At 38.0% G+C, this 16,025-nt stretch overlaps 1 protein-coding gene across 3 annotated transcripts in view; it reads left to right on the top strand.

The window, feature by feature from the left end:
* The window catches only part of SATB1 (SATB homeobox 1), a 105,052-nt gene that overhangs the window by 71,347 nt on the left and 17,680 nt on the right, over nucleotides 1-16,025 (top strand). The gene's annotated exons all lie outside the window — the stretch shown is intronic.

Here is a 16,025-nt window from a genome sequence, read left to right as displayed (position 1 = left end):
TCATTGATGAACCTTTCTTTATAAATCTTTTATAAAAGATTCCTGAAAACTTTTGGTAAAAAATAATAATGCAGTTCTGAGAATATTTTCAGTTTGGTACTTTTTAATTAGACTTTCTTAAAATTTTTCTTTAAACACAATAAGAGTGGAAGTGAATGGGAGTTTTGCTTTAGAAAGATTGTTCTTGTTTAAGTTATAGACTAGATGAAATACTTAAGGGGGATATCTTGGAAATGTTATATAAAAAAGATTAAACTCAAGCTGTGGACTGTAAAAATTATAGCTTTATAGGCCACATGCCTGCCTACTCTTCAATCACTGTCAAAGTGATAATTTCTACAATAATATGTTTCTTTTATTGTGAGATTCTAAACATCAAGTGCTGTTTAAACATTAAACTGAATTGTTTATGTTAGTGCTGTACTCAGCGTGTCATACATCAGGCCACCGTAATCTCTCATGGAATGTAAAATTCTGTCATGAATCATGGCTTGTATATCGGAAATTACTGTAATTTTGATTGGAAATTACAGGGCTCTTGAAATGTTTCTAATTATGATAGAATGTTAGAGCCGCTTCAAACCTGTGTGCTTCTTCAGATGCCTTCATTTACATGCCAAGACTATGCATTAAGGAGAAATGTCCTGTTCTCACTTTACCCCTCACCCACCCACCCCACACATTCTTGTTTGGACTACTTAGTCCAATTATGATGAAGATCTCATATTTAAACACATATTATCTAGTCTTTCTTTATGATCCTACATCTTTTCTGACCTGTCTAGTTACATTATAGCAGACTACAAAAGGACCAGAAACTTTCCCCACATCTCCAAGAAGATAAACAGAAGCTAGACATGTATTTTTGTGATAAGGGTTAGCCTTAAACTAACCAACCAAATAATAACTTGTTAAAACTTTTTCGCTATTACTTATTTGTCATCTCTCATTTAAGAGATGAACTCCAGGTCTGGTGTCCCCAGTTCCTTCCATTCTCTAGCTGGATGAGCTTCTCGTGGTTTTTAGCCACTCTTTCTTTCCTTTATTCTTTCCCCACTCTGAGTTATTGATTTTGGAACTATTCGGATGATAGCAAGAATTGACTGATAATATAGTAGTGATATTCTGGAGGGCTTAAACCTCTTGTTCTTTGATCTGCTATTCTGTCAAGGTCCCCATTGATTCCCTTTAACTATGTTGATCAGGCACATCTATGTGTGTGTTTCCTAGAACTGTCAAAGATGTTACTTCATCCCCTCACTCCTAGTTTGGAGAAAATCTCAGGAGAACTGGGGATATGACTCAGTGGTAAAGAACTTGCTCTGCATGCATTGAAGCACTGGGTTTACTCCCTCGGAGTGGTTCGTTGGTTTTTAAGGTAGGGTGGAAGGAGAGTCCAAGGGGCCAACCTCTCAATTATGGTGTCACACGAGCCTCTGACTTTCGTTCCTTCAGCTTGTCGAATTTACTACAAGTTCCTAACAGCATTTTTTTGTGTGTTTTTCTCTTAGATGTTGTCTTAGATCGAAGCCTCACCTCCTTATGACAATGTTATATGATTAAAAAAAAAATTTTTTTTTTTTTTTTTTTTTTTTTTTTTTTTGCTTTTTGGGTCATACCTGGTGATGCTCAGGGGTTACTCCTGGCTTTGCACTCAGGAATCACTCCTGGCGGTGCTCGGGGGACCATATGGGATTCTGGGAATCGAACCCGGGTCGGCCGCATGCAAGGCAAACGCCCTACCTGCTGTGCTATTGCTCCAGCCCCTATGATTAAAAAATTTTAAGGTGCAGCTTTTCCTTATCATTGTAAGGAAATCTGACTTAAGAAGGCAGATAGTCATTTACTTAAGTTGTACTCCATTGACATGATTTTTATGAAAGAAACTAGAAAAAGAGCCAGGAAATTGGGGTTAAGGGGAAAAAAAAAACCTAACTTCTTCGAAACAAACTGATGTTTTCTTAATGGTCTAATTTCTTAGCTTTGAAAAGAATTATTTACATGCCAGGGCTTGTCCGATTGAGGCAGGAGCCCTTGCAATGAAGCATGTGTTAAGAGGGCAGCATTGGAGTCACTTTTTTCTCTGCTTGTATCCGTTTGGCTTCATTGTCTGCGTTGACTTGGCATTCATCGTTTTTGTGTTGAAACCCATTGTATTTTACTAACTATGCGTAGATATGTCTGTGTAGTCCTGTGAGTTTGAGAATGCCTCATCCTAATAAGAGGGTTGCTAGTGTCACTTAATAAAGAGTAGTGTCAACCCCCAATCTTGTATTACTCCTTTTATTTGTTTATTTTATACTTTGGGGGCCACATCAGTGGTATGTAGGAGACCAGGGATTGAGCCCTATCTGCCCTCCTCCCTCTCCAGTCCCTACTTCATTTATTTTAATATCTCTCTAGGTTCTAAGATGCATTGATATTATGTATATAATACACTCTAGGAGAAATTTACTAGGAATACTAGAATAACAGTGAACAAAGTGCAGGCTTCTCTTTATTAATATGTTCATTGACTACAGATTCTTGCCTACCTGTCTTTGGGATCCGTTAGGGTCTTTTTGTTTGGATGTTTGTTTGTTTTGCTTTTTGATTTTGTGTATCTGATGAAGGGCAGGCTGTGGGGATTTCGAATACAAGAGCGTAGGCTCAAAGGAAGCTATGAATCAGTGATATCACTGGAGCTCAAATATGGAAAATTAACCTGTTTGAGCCCAAGATTCCTTTAGCATGGGAGGAGGTCAAATGCTCTAATGTTTGCAGAAGAGCTGAAAATTATACAGTACAAATGGATCACGTCTTATAATGTGCTAAGCATAGGACTCAGATGGCCATAGAGTGTCATTTACTTATCTGCGTGTATATCTCAAAATACCTTTCATTTTAAAAGGTAAAGCTTTAGGCAGATACTCTGAATGGCAGGCACATAATTATTTTAAAGTTCCCATAGTCCCAGAATGTTATGGAACCAGACACATGATATTTGTGCTGTGTAGTGACTAATGCACAAAGCATTTTCAGTAAAAGAAACCAACTCTGTAGATTCCACCAATTCACATGTATTATATTATCTCATCTCTTAGATGAGTAATAGAAATGAAAATGTTTTTAACTCTAATAGAAATGTCTGAATAAAATATGCAAGTGAAAAGTAAAGGTAGGTTACTTTTTGTGCTTCGCTAGGAAAGCAGGCTAATGCAAACTTTCAAAAGATGATATGCTTTAAACATAATGTGAATAGCTACAAACGGATACATTTTATGTTCTGAATAGTCACATAAGCAGCAGTTTTTCCAAGTGAATCATACTGGAATTTTATCAGACATTTAGACTGATAACATTTAAATAATTATGAGAACAGAATTTGCTAATTTTACTGTTTTAAAAAAAAATAGTTGATTTCGGTAATAACCATTACGGTATCAAGGTTCAGTTACTGTTCATTGGTTATAGTGTTTTCATATGGGAGATGAAAATGGAATTTTTTCCTTAATGGTGGCAGATGTTGGAGTCTAATTTTATTCCACGGCAAACCTCTTGAGAGCTCTGAGACTTAAGGTGTATGTCCAGCAAGGGGACATTAGCAGCACTGTAGGCCTTGCCTTGAACATCAGATTGTTACATCGATTTTCATGTTTGCAGAGGTGGAGCTTCCAGGTATAATAATGCAGCAGAAGTTAAGGGCTTTTCCAGAGTAGCATTGTATTGCCACTTGTGTTTAGAAAATGATTTCTCTCTAGTGCTTTATTGAAAAGGGTATTTCTTGCAGGTAAAGTAGCTAGAAGGTGAAAATTTTGTTTGACTGAACATGCTTCCAGTATAATCTTTTCACAGTCTTTGCCCCAACCCTCCAACCCAAACCTGTGGAGTTATGGCTACTACACCTCGAATGGTTTACAGGTACACAGTTTTAATCCTTAAAAGAGAGGATTTCTGCCTCTGTGAAGATATCACAAATAGTGAAAGTCAAATAATTTAAAGCCCTTCGCTTTCTGGCATCTGTCACTTTAGTCACTGAGATTATAGACCTCTAAGACAAAAAAGAGGACAGAAGAAAGAAAAGAACACATTCGTGCATTTTGAGTTCATAAGTTGTTGGTTGTTTATAAGCATCGTTTTGAGGTTTCCCAAAGGTTGGGAAATACGAGAGTATTGTTGGGAATGCCTAACAGAAGCAAGACATGATGTGGAACTAGTAATAGAAGCAAATAAAGTTAAAAGTTTTCATTTTAGTTGCAATTTATGATACTGATTTACAGTACTGTAAATGATAAGGATTCATGCATACTACATTCCAAAACCACACTCTCTACCAACCTGTTCCCCGTAAACTCATCTTGCCCTACAGGGGACACCTCCCTCCTTCCCCAACACACACACACACACACACACACACACAGTCAGCTTAGTTCTATAGACCAGTTGTCAGGTGAAAATGTTATTTTAAGTGCTCGGAATAGGAGCCTATAGTGATGAAATCCAAGGGAAGAATCACAGGGCAATGATTGCATTCTGTCTTCTAGTCCATTTGTGAAGGCATCTTTATTTTGTTAGAATAAAGAATTACACTTCACGGAAACTACGTGTTGAAGCTCTGTGCTGATTCATTCTTTTGGAATGTTCATCTAACAGACTTAGCTGCAGCACAGTTTCACCTATGTTGCCATCTATGTGAGAGACATAGGAAGACTCTGTAGACTTGAAAATTGCAGTTTCTGTTATTTCTGGTGCCACATTCTTTTCTACCTGATGTGGGAAGACCCTTTGTATCCTCAAAGTCCATTCTCTCAGGCAGGTAGTTTTCTTCAGCTAGAGTCTAAAGAAAGAGATCTCCTTTTTCCTCCTCTTTCTCCATTTGGCTCTTTATTTCATTTTACTTGTTTTCTTTTTTTAAAGAGTGGCTAGATGAGACCCTGGGGCATATATAGCTAAGGTTTTCCTGGTTTTGTTTTCCTGAAAGAAGAAGTGAAGAAGAGGAACATTAGAGAAGAGAGTGAGGAGAAAAGTTTGATAATCCAATGTGTAACCATTTCAGCAACCTGTTCATGTCTACTTTGAAATACACCCTGGGAGTCCCCTGTGCTTGTAAGCAAGAAGGGTGTGGAATTCTTTGGGTCTCCCGTTTTTAAGGTACACTCTGCTCATAGCCACCTTTAAAAATCTCTTTTGTGGGAATATTGGGACAATGGTAAAGGGAAGTGGACACTCTAGGGGAGTGTATGTTACTAGAATTTTTTATGCATGAAGCCTTACCATTAACCATGTTGTAAATCACTGTGCCTAAGATGTATAAAAAAATAATAATAATCTTTTTTCTAAATATTGGTAATTCAGATGGATTTTGTTTTTCCAAAATATAAACCCATCTTTATATTTGTGGTAGGTCGCTATAACAAATAAGGTTATTGAAATTAAAGGCCTTGAACACATAAATATTGTTGTTTAACAATAGCAGTTTAAAGGTAAATCAAATTATTGTGTACTATATGTTGCTATTAAGCAATAGTTAAATTTGTAGATCTGAGCATTTTCTACATGTCCAAAATACATAGACAAACGTTCTAATGAAACTTGGGTTTCAGGGTTTAATTCATAGTTTTTGTTTTTAGTAGAATAATTATTCATGAGTTTTTTAAATTTATTTTGGAATCGGGGGCCATATGTGACTGTACTCCAGCATCACTCCCGGCAATGCTCAGGAGACCATATGTCTTTCCAGAAATGGAATCAGTGTCAACTGCATACAAGGCAGGTACTTTGACCCGTGTTCTTTCTCTCTGACCTGATTTTATTTTTTGTTAAAGGGGCATGTAAAAGAATATCTCCCAATCTTCCCTCTCCCAAAACATAACTGACAGAACAAAATGACCACACTTTTTCAGTCATCTTGTTGCTACTTCCAAATAATTTTAAAGTTCCTATCTTTTCCCCTAACCTTTAATTAACTAAAGTATGTAAATACATTTCTTATATTAACCCACTTAGTTAACTGATACAAATAATGGTTAGAGCTCATTAAATGAAATTTCTGCATCTTGAGAAAATTTTAAACAAGATTTGAAAAAGAATCAACTTGTAAATATTGGGCCAACTTTTTAAGAATCTTATAGGAGGGAATTGAGAGGTCACCACCAAAAGTAGACACTTTCAAGCAGTTGGTATGTATTTAATTTAGGGTCGGGGGAGGAGAAATGATTCTCAACCAGGGCCACTACCTGAGATTTTTGGCCAACCAGGCCAGAGAGTTGAACATCAGACCCAAGTGTCCCTCAGGGCTTGCAGTGCCCAGGGCCCCAGGGCTAATCTGAGGGTGCCTCAGGGCCTCATCCTCCAGATGTTCAGAGGCCCTGTGGTATAGCGGATCCTGTGGTAAGCACATGCTCTCTGGCACCTGTTCATGTATTCTAAAACATGAATAGTAGTAATTATGTATTTGCAAAATGAACTTTAACCCAAAGCTCCTATTGTCCTGAAATATTAGTATGAGTTGAAAAGTGTGGACTAAGAATATTCTGTGACAGTTCCTCTTTGGAGAAGCTCTTTTATAGTCAGTCACCTTTGAAAGTTGAGTGTTTGAGATAGGATCAGAAAGTGGGATAGGGAAGAGAGCAAACCAGTAAGCTTAACTCTTAAGAGGAATTCATCTTAAAAGTGGATGTCATTCCAGTGAATTTAGCACCGAACCATTAACACTGATTGATCTTTTAACAAACCACCAAGTTAAAAGATAAAGTATTTTATCAGGTTTCAACAGTTGTCTTTTATGTTTTTGGTAGTAAAGGTGGGTTTTATTTTAGTTTAATCTTTTTTCCTCATATGAGAAATGAAAATAAAGGCCCTGTGAAATGAATGAGCTATGAAAATGCATTTATGCAAAATGACAATAGAAAAATAGGTCTGGAAGAAACTGCACCATTAAAATTTCACATCAAATGAAAGGTGCTAAGAGAGAGATGGAGGAACTTAATAGGAGTCTGATGTCAATTTCTTTCTACCTTGCCAAAAGAATACCTTCCATGTCTTAAAAAGTAACCTTTGAGATATTCATGGTTGGAAGTAAATTTTTATACTTTCCACATGTAATGCATTTCCCTAACAAAATGATGCAATTAACTCATAGATTATCCTTTTAAAAATCAATGTATGCTTGAGAGATGAATAGAAATACAGCCATTCTATTCTTTACATTAAATACTTTTAATAAATATAAGCTCCAAACTGCTATAGAATGCCCATTCGATTGTTAAATGAACAAAGTTGTCTTTTTTTTCTGTCTTAATCCACCTCCATTGTATGTTCCTAGAAAATCTATTCTCCTTTTGGTTCTTGATTCAACAATTCCAGTTGCCTCTGTGTGTGTGTGTGTGTGTGTGCGTGCGCGCGCGCGTGCGTGTGTGTGTGTGACAATTCCCTTTCCAACAATATGCTTCAAGAATTGGGTTTAAACACACTGTTTCATAAACCACCAGCCTCCTCGGCCGCCTCAGTGCCTCTGATTCCGTAAATCAGATCATAGGCAGCATGCTGTCATATAATAAGGTGTCTGATCCTTATTACCAGTTTGTTGATGCACAGACTCCTTCAAATTGACCATTGCAACACATGGTTTCCCCTGAAACTAGCTGTGATAATTAGCGTGGTTCTAATGAGACAGAATGTCACTGATCTTGTGCTGAACTGTCGAGTATCGACGCTACGGATGGGAACTGTCAGAGTTTGCCATCTGTGACAGCGCTTGGCATATTCCGGTGGCAAGGTAGAGCATGCTCAATAGAGTATTTTCAAACAAATGGCCCTTTTCTCTGTGTTCTGCTCAACTGGAAGAATGTTGGCCCCAACTTTGCCCACTGCAAAATCCATTTTGAGATCTAAATCTGAAGAAATATTTAAATCTCTGATACGTGTCACATAAGAGATAAATCTTTTGTTTAGCAGGTGAATTTTAAGTGGCATTTCTTCTCCCCTTTTCTTTTTTCTTTAATTTTTTCTTTCTTCTATATTTTTTTGCCTCTTCCAATCATCCCATATCGTCATCTAACAGTCATGCAGTCATTGAAATACCTCCTTCCCCCCCCCCCCCCCCCCCCCGGTTTTAAAATTGCCTTGTTTGAAAGAGATTTGTTGGAGAGTTGGGTGAGATCGTGGTGATAAAGCAGTTTAACAGAGAGAAAGGAGAAGGGAAAGAAAGAGTTGGGAATGTGTATAGGAACATGCAAGCAGATCCTGAGAATTAAAATGGACAGTGTAGCTAGATCTGTAAGCTCCAGAGAGAAGTCGAGATTTTTGTGCTGGAGTAAAAGTCCAGCACTGCTTATCATTCCAAAATATGCTTTGTTGCTTTCTATTTCCTCCTCTCTGGCAGACCACACAGGGCTTGTTCTGAAGAACATTTTCACTAATCTGATCAGGCAGCCAAATACGCCGGGAAAACTGCTTTAATGATCCCACTAATTACCTCAAGTCAATATGAACTGTATTATTAGACTGAGGGAAAATATTCCATTAGGTCTCCCCCTTGGGAGTTTCTCCGCTTTGTGATGTCACTGAAGCCTTCACCCTCTCGCTTGTAATTAATTTTATTTACACACGCAGGCACGCACAAGGTCACACCTGCACAACCGGCGCTGGCCAGGGAGCTTGTGGCACTCGGGCTTAATCAGATCTGTCATAATTACCATTCTGCATGTTTCTGACACACGCTGTGAAATATTTCAATTTAACTGCCGCTACCAGCACAACCAGATGTAGTGCGAGTGTGGCTGCATTGGAAATATTATTCCTCAGGATAAACTCTCTCCTCCTCCTTTTTCCTCCCACCCACCCCCCTCCTCTACAGCTAATGTGGCACAGAAGCTGATGTATCCTGTAAATCTTGAATGCAGCGCTAGATTGATAACAGGCGATTAGACAGTTTAACCACAAACAGCTTGTTCATTTTTCACAAATGAAAACCACATGCGGTGTAACTAAAATTTCATCCCCCCCCCATTTTTTTTAAAGTTGGGGGTATATGTGTGCATGATGGAGATGTGTGTAAATAAAAATAAAGTGAAATCAAAAGAAGTGATATGTCTAGAAAAGTTGAAAACTTGCTTGGTTTTTTTCCTAGTTTTTTTTTCTAGATTGTTTTATCTTCATCAAATCCCATTCTCCTTCATCAAATCCCATTCTCTCTATTTTTCACCAAAACTCAGATGGATAAAAGATTGCATTTCAATTGGGCTTCTAATCCTTTTTCTATAAGATGATTATTCGGGAAGTATACTAGCTATCCCTTCAGTCTACACTTTGTCTTTTGTTTTTTTCAGAGTAAATCTTTTTTGGGTGATGGAAAGGTAGTGGTGGTGGTGGTGGGCCATGCCCAGCTTACTCCTGGCTATGCTTAGGGGACCATATATGATGCAGAAATTGAGCCAGGTTGGCCCCAAGGACCTTACCTGCTGTGCTATCTCTGAGGCCCAAATATTAGTTTTTTTATCTGAATATAAATGTGAAAAATTCTATAGCCAGGCTTAGGTCATTTGTTAAAAATGTCCCTCTTCACTCATTACTTTAGACTGTCTGAGATAATCTGAGATAATCTAAACACAAATGGACCGAGTCAGAAAATGTGTATGGAGGAGGTATGGTAGTGATGTTTGCTGTCTTCGAAAATAGTTTTATTTTATTCTTGTGAAGCAAAGCAGTTTTACTGAAAGAGATTTAGGGAAATGTGAGGGGAGTTGAAAAGACATCTATGTCTACTCTGGAGAAACAGAGGTTTTCTCTGGAGAAACAGGTTTTCTCCAGAGTAGAAAAAGCAGCAAAGAGAGAGAGATACTTGTTCAAGACAGAACACAGACTTGGGAGCAGACAAGAATCATTATAAAAGGTAGAGGTAAAAACTGGTGAATTCTATTTCTATAGAGCTTCTGTATGATTTTGGTTTTGTTTCTTTGGGGGCCACACGTGGCAGTGCTCAGACTGTTCCCAATCTAGAGCTTGGGGAAATCACTTCTGGAAGTGCTATTGGGAGTCAGGTGATGCTGGGGATCGAACCTGGGATGCCAACACCCAAAGCAGGTGCGCCAGACCTCTAAGCGGTCTCCCAGACCTCGATAGAGATACTGGTGATAACCTGGCATAAGTACACACACAGAAGATCCAGGTTTTCAGTGGTCTCCAAATATTTCAGCCATTAAAAAAAATAATAATGCCAGAAGAAGGAAAAGAAACTATTGGAAAATAAAATTAAGAAACGAGGGAAAAATAAGATTAACGTTTATTTAGACTTGTACCTCTAGAGAAGTCTCAGACCACCTGCTTCAGAGACAGATCAAAACCTCAGTGTAACCTACCCTAGCTCACTGTATCTTAATGTCAAATAAAATATACATCTTTTTTTTTAAAAAAAAAAAACTACTTGAGTTATGTGCCTTATTGAGATGCTTCCTAGAATTCTGTAATGATTTCCGGTACCAGACTGGTAGGAGGGATCTTTTTCCCTAGAATCATGGTTTTCCCTCCCATGTTTCTTACTTCATTTTTCCTCTTTTTAAATTCTTTTTTCATTTCTCACCTTTTCATCGGAACTTTCTTCTCGTTTGCTTCTTTATGTAGTCTTCCATATTTGCTTCATGGTATCGCCAACCTAAAACCAGATCATTTTTTTTGCCTATTTATGCTTTCTTCTAACCTGAATATTATTTTCAAGGAAAAATAAGCATTTGCCTTTGTGTTAGAACCTTTCTTCTATCTCTGCTACTAACAAGTGACATGAATAATGCCAAATCACTAGGTCATTTTTTTTCCTCAGTCTTATCTACCTTACCTTTGTAGTCATCTTGCAAGATATATTTAGCAAGGTAGATTTGACCCTCCACGTCACTGATCTGTCACAACCACTGTTTCCCTGTTGAGTCCAGTTATCACCACAGAGTTCTTAACACAGTGGCAGAACCTTTAATCGGTATCAGTCCACCATTGCTGCAATCACCTGTGTTTGTGGTATTAAAGTTTGATTAGCAGTGTCGTTACCTAATTTCAATCTAAGAAATAATAAAAATGAGGGTAAACTCTTACAGCTTGTGTGTTTGTTGTTACGACCATTGCTTTAATAATTCAGACTTGCTTAAAGCACAACTACTTCGGAGTCTGTTGCTAAGCCAGCATGCCGTTGAGATCTCACAGTGTGGAGGAATTTTGATAATTCTTGGGAAAATGAAAGATTTCATTTCCAACCTAAAAACTCAATCCCTACTTTTGCCTGTTTGCAAACTGGAATTGCACGTGGGAAGATTCTCTGTGCCTTTATGTGTGTTCACATAAAAGAAAATAAGAAAAGGCAAAGAAGTTTGCCATTTAGAAGTACTGTGGTCTGAAAGGCATTTTAGATTATTCTTAGTTTGAGTATGAGGAAAGAGCATATTTTTCCATTAAATTTAATTAGACCACACAATTTTTGTTCAAAGAAATTGTTCATAATTTTCTTGATGTATCCTGTCAGGTTCCTTTCTAATAAAAAGCAGTGTTTCCTCTATTAACAAACAAGTCGCAGGTGAAGATTTTAGTAGAAAAGTAGTTTGCAAACTTTTTTATGTCTTTTGGGTCCAGTGATTTTTTTTTCCAGCCACTTTACAGTTGTTCATGTCCAGTGTTCTCTGGTCCTTCCAAAAATGTATGGGAAAGAAAAATGATTCCTTTTTAATACTCTTAATATTCTTCTGGACATCTGCATTTTTCATTATTGAAGTCACCATTTTCACTATTCCTTTCAGTTCTTTATTTGGAACTAAAAGGAATAGGAGGGAGATATGACTCCTGATTATCTGTGATTATCTGCGTCCCATAGAAATAGGGTAATGGCAGCTAATTTGCAAACTCACAGATGGTTTACATAACAACTTGTCCATAAACTTCATCTTTCAGAGAAAGCATCCAGAATTGTGAAGAGTAGTGGTTCTCATTTCAATACTACTGGATTGCCTAGCTCCTTAAAAGGTGTTTTCCTTGGAGACTTTTTTTTTTTTGAATTTTTTTTCCCTTTATTTTATTTTATTTTTTTTACAGTTGTAGATTTACAATTTTTTGTGCTTGGGTTTCAATTATACAATGATCAGACACCCATCCCTCCACCAGTGCCCATTTTCCACCACCATGGATAATATCCCTCCCACCCCCATCCCCCCATCCCCCCTGTCTCTGTGGCAGGGCAATCCCCTGTGTTCTCTCTCTCCTTTTGGGTGTTGTGGTCTGCAAAAGAGGCATTGAGTGGCAAACATGTTCAGTCCATAGTCTACTTTCGACATGCATCTTCCCTCCTGGGAGGATCCTCCAAACATCCTTTATTTGGTGCTCCCTTCTCTGAACTGCCCTTTCCTCTAGGATACCCGGCTGACCTCTAAGTTATGGAGTAATCCTCCTGGTGCTGATCTCAGCTATTCTTGGGTATTAATCTCATACTTTGTTACTTTATATCCCCCAGATGAATGCAATCTTTCTATGTCTATCCCTCTCTTTCTGACTCATTTCGCTTAGCATGATACTTTCCATATTGTACCACTTGTATGTAAATTTCATAACTTCATCTTTTCTAACAGCTACATAGTACTCCATTGTGTAGATGTACCAAAGTTTCTTTAACCTGTCATCTGTTCGTGGGCATTCAGGTTTCTTCCAGTTTCTGGCTATTGTAAAGAGTGCTGCAATGAACAAACAAGTGCAAATGTCACTTCGACTATACATTTTTGCCTCTCTGGGATATATTCCCAGGAGTGGTATTGCTGGGTCAAATGGGAGCTCAATTTCTAATTTTTTGAGAATCGTCCATACTGTTTTCCAGAAGGGCTGAACCAGTCGACATTCCCACCAACAGTGAAGGAGTGTCCCTTTCTCGCCACATCCGCGCCAGCATCGGTTGCTTTTGTTGTTTTGAATGTGGGCCAGTCTCTGAGGTGTGAGATGGTATCTCATTGTGGTTTTGATCTGCATCTCCCTGATGATTAATGATGTAGAGCATTTTCTCATGTGCTTTTTTGCCATTCGGATTTCTTCTTTGAGAAAGTTTCTGTTCATTTCATTGCCCCATTTTTGGATGGGGTTGGATGTTTTCTTCTTGTGGAGTTTAACCAGTATTTTGTATATCCTGGATATCAACCCCTTGTCAGATGTGTATTTGGTGAATATCCTTTCCCATTCTGTAGACTGTCTTTGTATTTTGGTCACTGTTTCTTTGGAGGTGCAGAAGCTTCTTAGTTTAAGATAGTCCCATTTATCTATCTCTGTTTTCACTTGCTCAGACAGTGGCGTGGCATCTTTGAAGATACCATTAGCTTCAATGTCATGGAGGGTTTTGCCAACTTTATCTTCAATGTACCTTATGGTTTCTGGTCTGATGTTGAGGTCTTTAATCCATTTTGATCTTACTTTTGTACATGGTGTTAGGCAGAGTTCTGAGCCTATTTTTTTGCATGTAGCCATCCAGTGATGCCAACACAATTTATTAAAGAGGCTTTCCTTACTCCACTTCACATTACTTGCACCTTTATCAAAGATTAGATGAGCATATGATTGAGGGGAGATGTCAGTGTATTCAACCCTGTTCCATTGGTCTGCAGTTCTGCCTTTGTTCCAGTACCATGCTGTTTTAATTATTACTGCTTTGTAGTAGAGTTTGAAGTTCGGGAGGTTGATTCCTCCCATTTTCTTTTTCCCAAGAATTGCTTTAGCTATTCGTGGGGGCTTATTGTTCCATATAAATTTCAGGAGTGTTTGCTCCATTTCTTTGAAGAATGTCATGGGTATCCTTATAGGGATTGCATTGAATTTATACAATGCTTTCGGTAGTATTGCCATTTTGACAATGTTAAGTCTCCTTGGAGACTTTTAACTTCCCCTTTAGCGGGTAAAGTAGCTTGGGTTAGGTTACGCCCCTTGAAGATCTAGGATCTGTGAGCTTATTGTTGAAACAGGTGCATAATAGGAAAAATAAGATGGCACTTTGATTAAAGGTGCTTGCATACAGGTGTGTTAGGGAAGGAAGCACAGACATGCAGTTCTGAGTGATGGGAGAACTTAGTTTAGGGGACAATGTGCTTTGGGGGAGGGGGTTTCTGTAGCCAACCTGATTATTTATGAATGGCTCATAGTCAGAGATGACTATTTGAAATCCAGTATGTGAACTCCATTATATTGTGATTCAGATAATCAATCTGTGAGTCGTTATTAGCTAAGTTGTATGACCTCTCTCCTTCCAGACTGGCAGTCGGTAGAGTAGATTTGGCGTGAGAGTTGGTGGTTGCTAGTGTGGTTGACTTTAGGTTACTAAAGACTTTCCTTCTTTCTTGGTATTCTGTTTGAAAATGTCCATTGACAGATGATGGTGATTGGGGATTGATATTATGTTCTGGAAAAAATGACTCATGTGAAAAGGTACAAATAGATGGAGTCTATACAACAATTACAGGATGTGTGGTTAGTGAATTAGAGAGTTAACAAGAAGAAGGTGGCAGAAATGACATCTCGATTTGAGGGACTATCTTGAAGCTCATGTTTGCAAGTTCATAAATCAGTACCTGTAGCATTAATAGCTACTCAGGCATGTCCTTCCCCAGATGTCCCCTTTAAATGTTTATCCATCTTACAAACCATACCAATATGAGAGTCATGCTTGTCAGGGGTGCCATTTGGCTTGTCCATTGATGGAGTGTTCGTGGTTTAAATGAAATGCAGATAAGGTAAAAATAAATTACTTTCAGTAAGGTCAAGGGAGTGAAGACTGTAAGTAAAATATACATTCACAAACAGACAAATGCTATTAGAAAATCTAGCTCAGTCCATGCCAAGCTGTTACTGTCTAAATTGCCTTCTTTCTTCCTGGCTAGCAGTTAATTTTTGCTTGTATGTTTAGAGACTGGGGGAAGGGTAATGGCTTAGTGGGTAATGATTTCACTTTAGTACTTTGATTAAAAAAGACTAAATAACTTAGACCTTGGATAACCATAAGTACTAAAGCCTTATACATTGAGTTTAATTCCTACAGAGAAAATCACTTTTATATTTTTGGATAAATTTAGAGTTGAGCTACAGTTGAACCATCTAGCCTGTTTGGCTGAGTATCACTGGAACTGACTATCCCTATCCCTGCTTGGGAGTCCTCTAACTCCCTCTCCCCCCGAAAAGAAAGAATTGAAATACAGTGATGGTATGATATATGCTCAGCAATTTTCTGCCTCCCCTCTTGCTTTGCCATCTTTTCTATTCATTTTCTTTTTAATTTTTTTTCCCAGTCTGTGCTCAGGGATCACTTATTGTGGGACTCAGGGACCATACATGGTGCCAGGGATCAAACCCTGGTCAGCCATGTGCAAGACAAATACCTTACACAGTGTACTATCACCATAGCTTTTTTCTTTTTAAAAATCTTTGAACAACTTTCTTCAGTGTTGCATTTAAATATATCTATCTATCTATCTATACACACACACACACACACACACACAAATGTTTTGTAACCATTTGCTCTTAGGAAAGTATTTTGAGAATAAGAACATTTGCTTGATTCTGCTATTTTCTCCTTCTTCCTTGCCACTACATTACCCCTATCCAGATGACATCCCCACATCTTGATTCCATCCTTGTTCCTACTTCCATCCTGCATCTACTCTGCTGCCTCGCCTCCTTCTAGTGGGGAAATTTTGTGTCTCTTTAAAAATGTGCTTCATATTTCTCTCTTGGTCCATATCTCAAAGGATATTGTGCTAATCTTATTTACCTTTATAGTTACTTGGATGGTTTGCAGTTAACTAAGTTAATGTGAATGCTTTATTCGGAGCTTATAAATCATTTTTTTGTGTTTGTAACAGGACCAGGATAAAACAGTAAGGTGCATATACAGGTTTTATTGCCATCAAAAAAATATAGCTGTAGAATTACTATTTATGGGGGGAAAACCATCCAGAACTGAAATATATGCCAGTTCCATGTCTTGCCTATTTTGATTGACTTGAGAATTGGATGGGGGTGGTGCTTATCATCAACTCTCTACC

The sequence above is a fragment of the Sorex fumeus genome, unplaced genomic scaffold (genome assembly GCF_029834395.1).
Source record: "Sorex fumeus unplaced genomic scaffold, SorFum_2.1 ptg000072l, whole genome shotgun sequence".
NCBI classification, from domain to species: Eukaryota; Metazoa; Chordata; class Mammalia; order Eulipotyphla; family Soricidae; genus Sorex; species Sorex fumeus.
The sequence above is the reverse complement of the archived record's forward strand: the minus strand, read 5'-3'. Positions and strand labels throughout refer to the sequence as shown.